Source organism: Podarcis liolepis (assembly GCF_965112155.1).
Source record: "Podarcis liolepis genome assembly, chromosome: 9".
Classification (NCBI taxonomy): domain Eukaryota; kingdom Metazoa; phylum Chordata; class Lepidosauria; order Squamata; family Lacertidae; genus Podarcis; species Podarcis liolepis.
Window position 1 is genome coordinate 23,039,115 of NC_139564.1, and position 16,143 is coordinate 23,055,257.

At 43.0% G+C, this 16,143-nt stretch overlaps 1 protein-coding gene and 1 long non-coding RNA gene across 3 annotated transcripts in view; one reads left to right on the forward strand and one right to left on the reverse strand.

Annotated features, from left to right (window-relative positions):
- Window positions 1-16,143, forward strand: part of TET2 (tet methylcytosine dioxygenase 2) — a 73,459-nt gene that overhangs the window by 15,993 nt on the left and 41,323 nt on the right. The window lies entirely within an intron of this gene.
- On the reverse strand, window positions 1,410-13,323 carry LOC310686186. The gene is made up of 3 exons (XR_014515753.1): window positions 12,860-13,323; window positions 12,466-12,548; window positions 1,410-1,683 (listed from the first exon to the last, which is right to left on the reverse strand). It is a non-coding gene; the product is annotated as an uncharacterized lncRNA (long non-coding RNA).

A 16,143-nucleotide genomic window follows, 5' to 3' on the forward strand; every position in this document is an offset into this window, starting at 1 on the left:
TAATTCTCCCCCTCCTCATTTCATCAATGATGATCACTCACCGAGCACAAGGGAGGCTGGGAGGCTTCTCATTGGGTGATTACATGAATCACCAGAAGGTTGCATGTCCAGTGCAAGACATTCCCAGAAACACTCTTGAGAGTGGGCAATTATTACCGTATTTTTCGCCCTATAGGACGCACCTTTTCCCCTCCAAAAATGAAGGGGAAATGTGTGTGCGTCCTATGGGGCAAATGCAGGCTTTCGCTGAAGCCTGGAGAGCGAGAGGCGTCGTTGCGCACCGACCCCTCTCGTTCTCCAGACTTCAGGAAGCTATCCGCAAGCCTTGGGAGCCTGGCGGGAGTGCCCACCGCTCTCCCAAGGCTTGCGGGCAGCAGCCTGCAGCCTGAAGCACGGGGCGCCCTCCGGAGGGCGCCCCGTGCTTTGCACAGATGTCCGCAAGCCTGTTCTGGGGGCTGGGAGGGGGAATAAATTTTTATTTATTTATTTCTCCCCCCAAAAACGAGATGTGCCCTATGGGCCAGTGCACCCTATAGGGCAAAAAATATGGTAATTATACCACATCTTGACAGTCTTTACTCTTAACAAGCAGTGGCGTAGCGTTGGTTGTCAGCACCTGGGGCAAGGCAAGTAATTTGCGCCCCCTAACCCGTGGATTTGCGCCCCCTAACCCATGGATTTGCGCCCCCTAACCCTAACCCCCAGATGTTGCGCCCGGTGTGGCCGGCCCCCCCTGCACCCCCCACGCTACGCCACTGTTAACAAGCCATAAAAGTAAGACTCTGGGATGTAAGCAAAACATGATTTTTTAAAAATTTGGGAACAACTGTGGCTCTGTTGCCAGAAATTGCTTCTCATTACCTATCTTTTCTTTTTTCCAGATTTGTTTTGTTCAGATTCTCTAGATTTATACAGGCTTTGGAACTGCCAGCCAAATCTGTGCTGCATCTTTTTGGTTCACCTCCTGAAACTGAGTTGGCTGCTAATGTGTTTCAGTTCTTGTTTCATAGATATCAGATAACCAGTGGCAGTTTAATTATTGCCACCCCATGGCATTTAGCTAATTTTAAATGCCGTACTCTGCTCACTACACTCTTTTTAAAAATACACTGTGACTAAAACCACAGCCAAACCCTTATAAAAAATACATTGTTTTTGAAGTTTTCTTAAGAAAGAGACTGGAGGAATTAAAACAAGCAACAAGCCATTGCACAGAATTGAAATTCCATGGCTGCAGTTCCCTGCCCACTTAACTGAGAGCAAGCCCCATTGAACTGAATGAGTCTTACTTCTGAGGAGACACATACAGCTTTACATTTTGGCATTAACTGGCATATAGAATTCAGTTCTGTGAAACAATGGTATCCTTCTCAAAGTGTTTTTCACATAGAGTGGTACCTCGGGTTAAGAACTTAATTCGTTCCGGAGGTCCGTTCTTAACCTGAAACTGTTCTTAACCTGAGGTACCACTTTAGCTAATGGGGCCTCCCACTGTTGCTGCACAATTTTTGTTCTCATCCTGAAGCAAAGTTCTTAACCTGAGATACTACTTCCAGGTTAGCGGAGTCTATAACCTGAAGCGTCTGTAATCTGAAGTGTCTGTAACCCAAGGTACCGCTGTAATCCAGGCAAGTGTGTGAAGAAACTCCTGAAGTACTTCTCCCAGGGTATGAATCTCTCTCTCTTTTAAAAAAACAAAAACCCAAACCTTTAGTTTTAACCTTGACTCAAACAACCTGAAAACATCTTCATGTAATTGACAGATTTCAGTTCAAGACATATGAATGGACCCAATTACCATTCTACCCCCCCACCCCACCTCCATCTTATGTTAGTTACTACAGTGCTGACTGCCATGGTCAGACAACATGATTGCCTGAAGGGGCACCATATTCTTTTCTTTTCTTTTTCTTTATTTAAAATTATTTATTTCTTAAATTTATATACTGCTTACTTGAGGGAGAAAAACTCCAAGCACTTTACAAAAGCCATATAAAAACAAACATTAAAAGCAAGTTACATGAAAACAACAACAACATGAAACCAGCAATTTTAAAGCAATTTAGCAGTGGGACAGTGGGTCTGGCCGTTAACCAGAAGGTATGTGTTTTGAGCTGTGGGCAGGATTCCTGCATTTTAGGGGGTTGGATTTCCAACAGGTGTCCCTTCCAACCCTACTATTGCATTATTCTGCCAAAAACATGTGTTAACATTGCATGCTAAAATTACATATAATACAGTGGTATGCAGAATCCCAACGGTTTCCACAAGTTTTTGGGATGGTAAGGCTGCAGTCCTAACCCCACTTAACTGGGTGTAAACCTAATTGAATTCAATAGGACCTACTCCTGAGTAGAAATGGTTAGGATTGCGCTGTGAATCTACTAAGACAGCAGTCCCCAATCGTGGGTCTGTGGACCCCAGGAGGTTTGTGTAACCCACCCTGGGAGTCCGTGACACATACCCATCAACTGTCTGTCACATCCCATTTTTCAGAGGGCATGCTCTCAGGTAAGAGCACAGTGCCCAGAAATGTGTGAGACGCACATCTCATGGGAGAGCATGGTGCCCAAAAATATGTGTTAGGGACCACTGTGCTCTCACATGGCTCTGGAAGACACACAACCCAGTTGTGTGCTGGGACATGCAGCATTCACATAACCAAAACTGCCACTGAGATATCAACATTTTCAAAAGTAGGGGGTCCATGGTTTGGCTTTTGAAGAAACAAGAAGTCTACAATAGTTTGCCAATTGAGAAACACTGTGGTTAACAAGATATCGTTCCTGACAGTTCTTATCGCAAAAGTACTACAAAAGAAATGCATGCTGTTTTGAGATGAGACGGTAAACATATTTCTGTGAGTAAATATGTCTGTGTGTTGTGACTCGAGATACAATCTGCAGGTTGAATGGATGGCTGTTTCTGCATAGGGAAGAATATTCCCTACATGTAGAAGAGTAGCGTGTCAGGGAGAAGGATAGGTGTGGCAACTTGGTTTCTCTGTGCGGTGTTTTAGAACAGAGAATCAAGGAATCACGGGAGTCCTTGCTTGAAGTGTTACAGACCACTTGTTATTATTTCACCAGTATTATCATTATTCTAGGGACGCGGGTAGTGCTGTGGGTTAAGCTAAAGAGCCTAGGACTTGCCGATCAGAAGGTCGGTGGTTCGAATCCCCACGACGGGGTGAGCTCCCGTTGCTCAGTCCCTGCTCCTGCCAACCCAGCAGTTTGAAAGCACGTCAAAGTGCAAGTAGATAAATAGGTACCACTCTGGCGGGAAGGTAAACGGTGTTTCCGTGCGCTGCTCTGGTTCACCAGAAGCAGCTTAGTCATGCTGGCCACATGACCTGGAAGCTGTACGCCGGCTCCCTCGGCCAATAAAGCGAGATGAGCGCCGCAACCCCAGAGTCGGTCATGACTGTACCTAATGGTCAGGGGTCCCTTTACCTTTACCTATTATCATTATTGTAAAGCCTGATTAACAATGTGAGGCAGCAATAATAATAATAATAATAATAATAATAATAATAATAATTAATAATAATAAATGAATGCTCATGAGGACTTTGCCCTTTGCACTTAGCTGCCAGAGTGCTTTAGAGATTGTTGGGGATTCTGCAGAGCTTAATTTTTAGAGAAAAGGATTGATAGATGTGCAGGACATTGGGAAAGAGGTTTCTGCCGGAAGGCAAGCACTATGTGTCAGTTTAGATTAATATCTCAGAATAAATACAGACGCTGTCATGGGTTTGTCATCTAAACAGTAGAAGAAAGAGAAATCCTGAATAGCTGGTTTAGCAGAAGCCGCACCTAAGAGCTGAATTATTCTTCCTCCTTTGCTTTTGAAGAAGTGGATCTTAGGTATTTGAGGGCAGTACTGAGAGACTACTTTGTAATTTTGTATCTGTAGGAGAATGTTGCTTGAAAGTGCATCAAGGCATGGCAGGACACAGCAGTGGCCCATAGGCCTCGGAGTTGCTTGACTGATGCGAGCAAAAGTTCCTGTGCTTCAAACAGAGATTGAGTTCAAGAGGAAGAGAGGATTCCTTTTTGGAATACAGCAGTCTTGAGTTGTAAACCTCTTATTTCTGAAGTTCTTCACTGCCGAATGACTCGGGAGTAGTCCTCAAGAAGTGGTGCATCTGACTATCTGAAAAGAATGTATTGCCTTAGATAACCTTACTTTAAAAGAAAAAAGGAAGAGAACAGCAATGGAGCAGAAAAGAAGGAAAACTGAAAAAGGAACCCTTTTGTTGGACTTTGATAAACACTGTGTAGAGCAGGACCCGTTGCATATGCCATTGCTTCCTGAGGGCTAGGGTAGAAATCGCTCACTGCTTCTTGCTGTTGTTGTTTAGTCATTTAGTCATGTCCGACTCTTCGTGACCCCATGGACCAGAGCACGCCAGGCACTCCTGTCTTCCGCTGCCTCCCGCAGTTTGGTCAAACTCATTCTGGTAGCTTCGAGAACACTGTCCAACCATCTCGTCCTCTGTCGTCCCCTTCTCCTTGTGCCCTCCATCTTTCCCAACATCAGGGTCTTTTCCAGGGAGTCTTCTCTTCTCATGAGGTGGCCAAAGTACTGGAGTCTCAGCTTCAGGATCTGTCCTTCCAGTGAGCACTCAGGGCTGATTTCCTTCCGAATGGAGAGGTTTGATCTTCTTGCAGTCCATGGGACTCTCAAGAGTCTCCTCCAGCACCATAATTCAAAAGCATCAATTCTTCGGCGATCAGCCTTCTTTATGGTCCACCTCTCACTTCCATACATCACTACTGGGAAAACCATAGCTTTTACTATACGGACCTTTGTTGCTTCTATAGGTATTTAAAAAACAAAACAAAACTTGATAGTACTCCTCCAATAACCAAACAGTATGAAATGTCAGTGAACAAAATGACTGCATTTAAATAGAGAAGACAAAACACAGTGAAATAAAACTGCTCAGGTCTCCAATACCTCAAGGATCGCCTCTTCCCATATGAACCTACCCAAACCCTGAGATCATCTTCTGAGGCCCTTCATCATGTGCCTCCTCCTCAAGAGGTCCGGAGGGTGGCAACAGGAGAATGGGCCTTCTCTGCGGTGGCTCCCCATCTGTGGAATGCTCTCCCCAGGGAAGTTCATCTGGCGACTTCATTATACACCTTTAGGTGCCAGGCAAAAAAGGTTCCTTTTTAACCAGACCTTTGGTTGATCTGATTGACATCCTATGCCCTTTTAAAATGTGGCTCTTTTTCAGGGGGTGTTACTGGGTTGTTTTTATTTTGATTATATATATTGTGGTTTTTATGTTGATCATTTCTGTGAACCATCCTGAAACCTCCAAGTATAGGGCGGTATATAAATTCAATAAATAATAATAAAATCTAAACTTGAAGTCACCATTAAGTAAAGCAGGTTGCTATTTGAATTCGAATTGCTGCTGATAAAGTATTTAATGGTTCCAGACCTCATACTTTATTTGGAAAGAAGACTTGACATTGTGTTGTAATTCTATCCATCACAGATGATCTCCTAGTAAATTTATTGTGCACAATATGAGACCTTTAAAATTATTCATTATGTAACAGTGCAGGAGAGGGGCACCTATCTTGTTCCCCATTGTCTCAAACACTTCTTTTGCAATGCTCATGAGATCTGGTACTTAAAAAGTGATAAAGAACAAATGATTATTAAAATGAAATGTGTTTAAATTTGCTTTTTAAAAAAACACCTTGGAAAGTCCCTACTTATGTAGTTTTTGTTTGCTTGCTCTGTGAATATGCAAAAATAATAGTCACACAGAGAGAGAGACACACACACTGCTTTTGCAGTAGGTATATTTATGGATTTGTTACACATTTATGTTTCTAAAGAGTCAGAACAAACTCCAGGATAACGCATCAGACTTAAAAAAAAATTTAAAATCAGGAGAAGTTCTTCTTTGCAGCCCTTTGTTCCCCGTTTTAATATTTCATGAACATGTGATATTGTTTTAAAGCCATGATGGCCTTATGAAGTTTAATATTTAAAGCAGATGGCTGCTTTAATAAGATGGTTACTATGGAAACTGTGCTGTGAATGCTGTGGTTTGTGTAATGTGTGGTCTCCTTACTAAACAGCTGAAAGGCTCTTGAAGCAGATGCTCAGAGAAGGGGTATAAGAGAGAATAAAAAGATAACATGCCCACCTGAATGGAAGCTTTTATTTTAAGTGCGTTCTGCTTGAGCTGGACAGTTGATTTTTCTGTGGTTTGCTAAGGATTTCCTTGAAGCTACATGGAGTATGCGTGGAGGTAAGATTGATATTCTAAAGAAAGCTCTGTTCTGCTGCTGATGCATTACTGTATAATAGCTGGACAAATTCTTCACATGCATACACATCCCTCATTCCGAGGGATGAAGCAAAGAGCAGTACATCCATTCTTCCTGTTGTTGTCGTCCCCTACAAACACAGCAAAGGGGCTGGCTGGAAGAACATATGTTTTGCATGCAGAAGATCTCCGGTTTAATCCTTGGCTCTTCTCGCTGCTCAAATGCCAAAACTAGGAAAGACCTCTCCAGGAAACCTCAGGACTGCAAGTCAAACAATTCAGTGCTGGTGTATATATACTCTCTGGGTTCTAAGGATTATGTTAGAAGATGTGGGGGCACTTCCGTAGCAAGCAGTACTGCCTATTAACGGGCCACAAATAATGTTGGCAATCCTTACAGTAAATATGAGTGTTCAGGTTTAGTTTATGTGCACCCATAACTTCCCATGTTTAAGTCTGTCAAGCAGCGCATCCAATAACTGTATTCCATTTAATCTTGTACACAGTAGTCCTGTTTGGGTGTTCAGTTCATATTTTACATGAAGACAACCACACGAAGCAGCATGCTGACAATTCCCGTCTCCTCCAGTTTGGGTTTTTGTCCTTCGACTCAGCTACATTAGTCAAAATACAGCATTATAAATGTGTTATAACACTGTGGCACCAAATGGCGCTGTAGAGATGAAATCGCAACTCAGTGATATTTTCAATTGTGAGCTTTACAATGGTTTTTGCAGAGTATATTCAGAGCATTTATTTATTTTTTAGTCCTTGACAGCCTTCCGTGAGTTGCAGAGCAGCTTTCTGAAGCAAGGAGATTTCTGTACTTTTGGAGGTTCCCCAAGTGATTTAAGTGGAATCTACATATATATGAAAAATGCTGTGAAAATACATTTTTAAAAAATGTGTGTGTGTCATTCATTCATTCACCATCACCATCTAGTGTCACATTTGTATAATGCACCTAAAACGTAGTTAAAATGTTATATTTGCAGCTCTATAGCTAAGTCCTTAGAACCTGGAGGCCAGCATGTCCCCACTGTCCTTCATGTGATAGTCTTCACCCAAGTGAACTGGACACCCAGACAGGGCTAACATGAAGTGGGGGGCATTTGACATCTTATACTTTTTTTGGAAGGTTATGGAACACTGACTTCTGCACAGAAACTTACTATAGCACGGGTGCAAATTATTACTGTGGTAGGGAAGGGACAGGGATTGCTGACTTGCCTCTGCTGTTCCTTGCTACTACTCTGACTGTTGGATTCAGTTTGACCTGATTACTCTGTCTGCAGCCTTCTATCTGCTGACAGACACCAGCTTACTTCAGATCCATGATCAAGATGCACACATTTGCAGAATTAATTGCTGTTCTGCAGACTGAGATCACTGGAGGTACTGAGATAGGTGTGTATGATACGGCTCATCTGTTGTTACTGTGTGGGAAATCCATGGCTCTTAATATGAAGAAACTTCTAACCATTATATGGTATGTATTATGGGGTGTATAACTGAACCTTCAGTAGGGGCAGGAGAACATTGGCAATGTAGATACTGCAGTTGACCATGGCTACTGTTTTCTGGGGAAATAGAGAAACTAATGTACTTGCTGGTGCTGGAGGAGACTCTTGAGAGTCCCATGGACTGCAAGAAGATCAAACCTATCCATTCTTAAGGAAATCAGTCCTGAGTGCTCACTGGAAGGACAGATTGTGAAGCTGAGGCTCCAATAATTTGGCCACCTCATGAGAAGAGAAGACTCCCTGGAAAAGACCCTGATGTTGGGAAAGATGGAGGGCACAAGCAGAAGGAGACAACAGAGGACGAGATGGTTGGATAGTGTTCTCGAAGCTACCAGCATGAGTTTGACTAAACTGCGGGAGGCAGTGGAAGACAGGAGTGCCTGGCGTGCTCTGGTCCATGGGGTCATGAAGAGTCGGACACGACTAAACGACTAAACAACAACACTGTACTTGCAGGTTTGTTTCAAGATTTGGATCTGGAACACAATATCCCATTGTTTCCCAAAAGATGGGTCACAGACAGAACTTCCTAGCAAACTCAGTCTTCAGGAACTAGGAGTGGTGGCTAGGATACAAGGGCATCTGCTAGCATTTACTATCCTACCAACTCCCTGGAAAAGACCCTGGTGTTGGGAAAGATGGAGGGCACAAGGAGAAGGGGACGGCAGAGGACGAGATGGTTGGACAGTGTTCTCAAAGCTACCAGCATGAATTTGACCAAACTGCGGGAGGCAGTGGAAGACAGGAGTGCCTGGCGTGCTCTGGTCCATAGGGTCACGAAGAGTTGGACATGACTAAATGACTAAACAACAACAATGAAATCCTGAGAAACTGGAGGAAGGGATAATAATCATTGCTTTTTAAGACACCAGTCATTCTTACACATGTACTGGAAGAAGCAGTATAGATCTAATTCACAGCTCTCATGACTTTACAATGCCACATCACATCTTTGAATGAAGACTGAGCAAAAGGAGGTTTGCCTTTCACTTAATAATTTACATGCTTGCTCCCAGGCCTTGCATATTTTCATTGGCACAATTCTCTTTAGGCGACACAGGGTGTGAACGAAGTGGGAAAGCAGGTAATTAAACAAAGCCCATGCAGTGCTGCACATATTGGTTGTTGTTGTTGTTTTTTTTTTAAAAAGACTATGCCATTTTAGTGCCAGCACCAAAGAAATCATTACACTCATTGTATATCTACAGGATGCTGCCTGGGACAACTGTCTGGCACAACTGCACTGGGGGCAAACGGCTTCATGAACAGTTTGTGCTTTCCTGGAGATTACCTTAAAACATGCTTGCTGTGATCTTGATGAATGAAGCTGATTATATTGGGCTAGGCACCACATGTTTGAAAGCAGTTTCAGACTCTGAGACTTCGGAAAATCAGTTGTGGCTTGTTTGTTTCATTTGGTGTCACTAACGTGGCTTGGAAGACATGTCCGGGGTTTGCAAGAGACCACTTGTGAACTGGATCCGTGCTTATCTGCACCAGTGAGAGACTGTGGTGGGGAGAGTAGGCTAACAATAGCACCCCTTGTGACCACAGGGACATGCAGTGTAGATGGTGCGTATAAAGAGTTCCTTGGCTAAGGTGGCTTTCTCACGTCTATATACTTGTGGCTTTCTGGCTGTGCTTGGAGCTTCAGGCCACATCAATCACCAGCCCTGCTTTTGACCGACTCCATCTTGTCAGAAGAATAGGAGGCTTCCCCACCCCTAGATTCTGTGCTAACCACCAATTTATCCCACCTTAACCTCAAGGCCTCAATGCTGCAATCAAGGCTGAACTGTGGTCAAGTTCACAGCTGTACTGCAGAAGCATCAATGTTAGATTTTCACGTGGATTGAGAGCAGTGGCATGCGGTGACATTTTTTAGCAGGAGAACAGATAGGGCCACAGGCACCAGCTTGCAAGGGTGAATGGGGGGGGCAGGATGATGTTGTACTCGTGACATCTTGATGTTGCGTGTGTATGCATCACATCTCCCTTCCTAAGTCAGACAGAAGCTTCCTGAGCTTTGGGAAGGAGGTGCCTGGGCTCTGACAGGATGCTGGAGCCCTCTTGCCTCCTCCCCATTTGGGAAGGTGGAAGGAGGGCTCTTGGGCCTGTTGGCAGATGCGCTGAGTTGCTCCCAACATTGGGGGGGGGGCATTGTGCATGCATGATGTCACACATGTGCTGCCTCCAACCTGATTTAACTGCAGCTAGCAGGGAAACTTAGTCTGGATGTTCACACGTTAGAATTGGAGCATTTACTGTAGGAATTCCATGTCCAAAGGGACAGGCTTGCAGAATCTACTCTATTTCTAGAACTCCAGGAGGACGGTGTAGAAAATTTAATGATAATAATAATAATAATAATAATAATAATAATATAATTTCCAATGAACCATATGGATTTGAATTTTCTTGCACCTTTTTACACTGGTACATTGAATTATACGCTGATACAAATCATAACTGTTTTTATTATTTATTAGTATTTTTATTTTAAGATGTCACAGATTTGGTCTTGTTCTCTTAAAAAGCCATTGAAGATAGTGAGAATCAATGTATTTTGTGGCAATGAATGCTAGAAGTGTGAATTGCGTTAAGAAACGTTCCCTTTTATTTGCTATAAACCTTCTTCCAGTCAGGTTCACTGAATTACTTGATAATCGTGGCTCCACCTTAATGACTTTATCTAGCTTTCTGAATTGCTTTGATATTATATAGTCCTGCTCATTGTTAGAAACACAGTTGTTGTTGTTGCACAAGATAGCTTAATCCAAAATCCACTGGGTGCAGAAAGGCAAGAACACCTAGTTTCAGTGGGAATGTCTTGTTAGTTTCAAGTCATGCTTGAAGAAAGAATATCAACAACACACACACACACACACACACACACACACACACACACACACACACAGAGAGAGAGAGAGAGAGAGGGGGGTATGTTCTTATTGCTTAAGGCCAGTGAAGATTTTTTTACAGATGACTTGAGCTAAATCCTAGAATCTAAATTATTTGGGACAAATTCAAAAAAGATAGTTGTGGTTGTTGTTTTCACTGCAACAGATGAGGAATCCGATGGAGTATTATTTGGGACTCTTAATATTTCCTGCACTCGTTTTCTGGCAGTGTCTTTTCATGAAATAATAAAACAACTTACATGATGCGAGTGTCCTATCTAGAAGTTTGTTCGTAAGTCACAGTTAAAAAGCTTTTCTGACTCCTTTTGCATCACTTATCACTTCAGGGAACAACTAATATGAGGCAAGACTATTCACAGATATCCTAAGAATACCAATTTTGTCCTCAATGGAAAGTTGGCTCATGAATCTCAATTACCAATTAAAAAGAGTAAAATGTCCACCTTTTGGAATGAAAAGAAAAATCACATTAATATTTGTGATGTGCTGCTTAGAAAAGCAGAACTATTCAATTAAAGCAACTTTAAAGGAAATATCCAAACCACTGAAAGCACAACTGAATCTGTTAAAATTGTACTCAGAGATGAGTAAGACTCTCCTTTACTGAGCTCTGTATGGGGGCTCAATAATCAAGTGAATTGTGACTGAAGAGTCTTTCCCACACTTCCAGGCTGACTTGTGATGTTAACTCCACCAGTTCGATCGGCATAGCTGTCAACTTTTCCCTCTTCTTGCGAGGAATCCTTTTCGGAATAAGGGAATTCCCCTTAAAAAAGGGGAAACATTGACAGCTATGTAGATCGGGTGTCCGCAAAGCATCGTGTTTTTATGAACTTAATAGCTCTATGTTTTCCCTATGTTTCTCTAGGTCCATGAGCTTTGCAAAAAGTGAGAATTTCAAAAAAATGTTGCCCCCAGAGCACTGAAGCATTCTAATTCTTGTTGTTAAAAAACATTATCAGGTGGTTGTTTTTTTCAAAAGTTAAAAGTTTCATTATTATTATTTTATTTTTAATCCTATGATGCTCTGCTTTTACAACAGCAGCAGCAACAACAACAAAACAACAACAGCAACAACAACAGCAACAACAGCAACAACAACAACAACAACAGTACTCATCACAACTTCATAGGCAACATTTAAGACAGAATTCCCAGAGTTCAGTGGGAATAGCAAATCGACAGTTAAACTACTCTGAGAATTATAGCTCTGTAAGGGGAATAGGGGGACGCGGGTGGCGCTGTGGGTTAAACCACAGAGCCTAGGATTTGCCGATCAGAAGGTCGGCGGTTCGAATCCCCACGATGGGGTGAGCTCCCGTTGCTCTGTCCCAGCTCCTGCCAACCCAGCAGTTCGAAAGCACATCAAAGTGCAAGTAGATAAATAGGTACCACTCCAGCGGGAAGGTAAACGGCGTTTCCGTGTGCTGCTCTGGTTTGCCAGAAGCGGCTTAATCATGCTGGCCACATGACCCGGAAGCTGTACGCCGGCTCCCTCGGCCAATAAAGCGAGATGAACGCTGCAAACCCAGAGTTGGTCACGACTGGACCTAATAGGCAGGGGTCCCTTTACCTTTAAGACAGCTACAAGTTTTAAAGCCTATTGGAGGACAAAAACAAGCATTGGAAATGCCAGTGTGAAACTGCAGAGTTTAAGAAAATAAACCCTCCTCTTCTGCCTGTGTGTGGAAGGGAGGATGGCGGTGTATTTTATTTCTCTTACTTCAAATTATGGTAAGCCAGTTCTGCTGCACGGCCCTGGACCTCTTCCCCAAACAGCACTCTGGTGGCATCACTGAATGGATACTGAAATGAGAGCATTAATCTTAACTTTTGATTTCAATATAAACTTCATATAGTGTACTGTTTGGGCAAAAACATGTTGAGCCACCCCTGGTTTTTTTGTAAATGTGCAGGAGACTAATAGTTTCCCAATTATGTTTTAGGGCAAGGAGCCATAGCTCAGTGGTAAGGCAGATGCTTTTCGTGCTTGTCATGGTCACTTGTGACATCTTCAGCTGAAGGTAGCAGGTGATGGGAAAACACGAGCCCTCTGCTCATAGGGCTGCTGCCAGTCACAACAATAAATACTGGGCTAGACGGGCAGATAAACTGACCTGCTTTCGGGCAGCTTGGAACGCGTGCGTTTCCTTTTGCAGGAATTGGAGACTTGCAACAAAAAAGATACTTCATGAGTCGATGCTTCCAAGGACTGATTTATGCAACTGCTGACCTCCCTCTTGATAACACATGACCTCATTTATCATTTTAGTCACGACACATACTTTTCTCTGTCCTTACTTGAACCTGGCAGGCTTCTTTGTCCAAGCCACTGTTTAATGAATTAGCCTGCAGTCAGGCTTATCTGATTTTGAAGAAACTTGTGCATCAATTACAAACGGAATTGTGTTTCAACGGCTGGTCCAAGTCATGCAAATCTAGATCTGTTCCTGATGCACTTCCAATTGAGCGTTCATAGGGTGGTTACATTGGCCAACATTCCTCTCAAGGTAATGAATTATTATCCACGTTTTTACTAAAGCAACTGCCAAAAGATCTTCTATGATCAGAATTACTTTGGGGTTTTTTTGGGGGGGAGGGGGAACCTGTGAATAATACCATTTATCTTGAAGGTAACTAACCTCCAACAGTTGTTACTGAACTCTCATCAGTCCATAGTAGTCCAACAGTACTTGCAGGACACCAAATTAATCATCCCAAACATTTATATTCTGTGTTCTGTCCTTTATTAAAAACACACACAAACACACACTTCTGCGTATCCTGTACATCAAGACAAAAGAGCAAGCATCTATTTTCAGATACCCCAATATTGCCAAACTATATGAGTAGGGTTGGGCGAATCTGTTGATTTCAGTTTCCCTTGATTTTTCATTTTTCCAAACTGGAAGTTCAGTTCGCCACATCTCCACATTTCCACATTACTTTGAGATTTTATATTTTAAAAAGTCTGTGTGAAAGTCCTCCTTCACAAGTAGCCGGGCTGTGAATGCAGCAGTAGCTCAAGAGTCCTGGTGGCAGAAGTGGGGAGTTACAATTATTCTATTAGATAAATTTGATGATGATGATACATTTATTTATACTCTGCTTTTTTCCCTGCGGAACTCAAAGTAGCTTACATATAAAAACAAGAATGGCTAAAAACACAGAAGAAACAATCAATTAAAAACCATTAAACATTGATATAATTAAAACTATATGCATATATAAAATCTTGTTTAAAATATACAAATACAGTGGACCCTCTGGATACAAATGTCATTCATTCCAGGGGTCTGTACATACCCCGAAAAATCTGCAAGTAGAGGTGCCGCTTCTGTGCACGTGCGTGACACGATAGAACAGTTCTGCGCATGTGCGCGCAGCAAAACCCAAAAGAATACACTTCTGGGTTTGCTGCGTTCACAACCCAAAAGTTACATTACCCGAGGGTCCACTGTAATTAAATAAAAATGGCACCAGCATGGCACCAGTCCTTTCATTGAAAGCAGTCAGTTCCCCTAACCCTGTCAGAGCAAGAACGTCTTCAGCAGGATAAGAAAGAAGAAGCCACTCTAGCTTCTCCAGGGAGAGAGTTCCAGAATCTGGGAGCAGCTCCCAAGACAGCCGTTTCCCGCATTCCCACCAAATGTGCCTGTGAGGGTGGCATTGACAGAAGAGCCTCCCTTGATAATCCCAGGTTTGTCTCCTAGAAGACCTTTTAGAAATGACACCACATTCAGATTCTGCTTGTGCAGGTGAAGCTGTGCTAGTCCACTTTTTTTTTTTTAATAACGAAAAGCAGAGAAAAAGACCCATGCTAAGCTAACCAGAGGCAGGGCAGATCCAGACGGCTGATGATAGGATGGCACCTCTGTTGGTTTCTGTATGCAGAGAACACTGAGTCTAAGGACTCAGCTATGCAGCTGCAAATAAAATGTTTAAAGTGTGTTTTAAGTGCGATATGCAATGTGACACTAGATGGCGGCGATGAGCCTTATGGAAAATTCAATGTATTTTCAGAGCGGTTTTTATATGTGTTTGTTGTTGTTATTTAGTCATTTAGTCGTGTCCAACTCTTCGTGACCCCATGGACCAGAGCACGCCAGGCACTCCTGTCTTCCACTGCCTCCCGCAGTTTGGTCAAACTCATGTTCGTAGCTTCGAGAACACTGTCCAACCATCTCGCCCTCTGTCATCCCCTTCTCCTTGTGCCCTCCATCTTTCCCAACATCAGGGTCTTTTCCAGGGAGTCTTCTCTTCTCATGAGGTGGCCAAAATATTGGAGCTTCAGCTTCAGGATCTGTGCTTCCAGTGAGCACTCAGGGCTGATTTCCTTCAGAATGGATCGGTTTGATCTTCTTGCAGTCCATGGGACTCTCAAGAGTCTCCTCCAGCACCATAATTCAAAAGCATCAATTCTTCAGCAATCAGCCTTCTTTATGGTCCAGCTCTCACTTCCATATGTGTCTAGATTCCACCTAAGTTTAGCCAAAGCACGCTTTGGAGAATTCTCTGTCTGGGAGAAACACAGCAATGTGCTATGGCTGCTGCCTCTGTGGTCTGCCTCCCCGCCCTTCCCATTTCTGTCTTCAACAGTGAGAGAGAAAAATGAAAGTGCCAGAACTGAGGTAGCCACAGAGCTCTCCCGTATTTGACTGTCGGATGAGCACACACTGTGAGCAGACAGAGAGGGAAAGCAGCCATTTGTATTGAATGGCGGTGATAGGGGCAGGTGACACAAGAAGTGATGGGCAAGCCATCCTTATGATATTTATTTTCCAGCCTCCTTGCTGTATCCACATGCTTTTTAGAGCATTAACGACCACAGCATTCATTGCCTCTTGATTTAGATCTTGCTCAGAAAGCAAACCACAGGAAATGCAAAACCACATTCTCACTTTGTCATGCAGTTGGTTGAAAGTTAGCTCAGAGAAGGAAGATGATCACACAGACGTGAGTCAAACAAAACACTGTTTCTTTACTCCCACCCCCACAATATTATGGCTGAATTCCCCCTCCAGTTTCAACTGTCTGGTTCATTTACTCTGCGATCAAGAACACAGGGTTTGGTGCCGAGTAAGATCATGGAAGCTGTACGCCGGCTCCCTTGGCCAATAAAGCGAGATGAGCGCCGCAACCCCAGAGTCAACCACGACTGGACCTAATGGTCAGGGGTCCCTTTACCTTTACCTTTAAGATAATACTTACAGGCTGCTTTTAAACCAGCAATTGTTATCTGGCGATTTATGCATTAAAAAAAAAAAAAAAGGTCAGAAACGACTTGATCTGATAATAGTGGGCACATAAATGTATACACAAACTTTTTCAAGGACACATTTCACTTGCACATGCAAACTGCAGTACGTTTATGCCTTATCTTTCACAGTAATGTATCCAG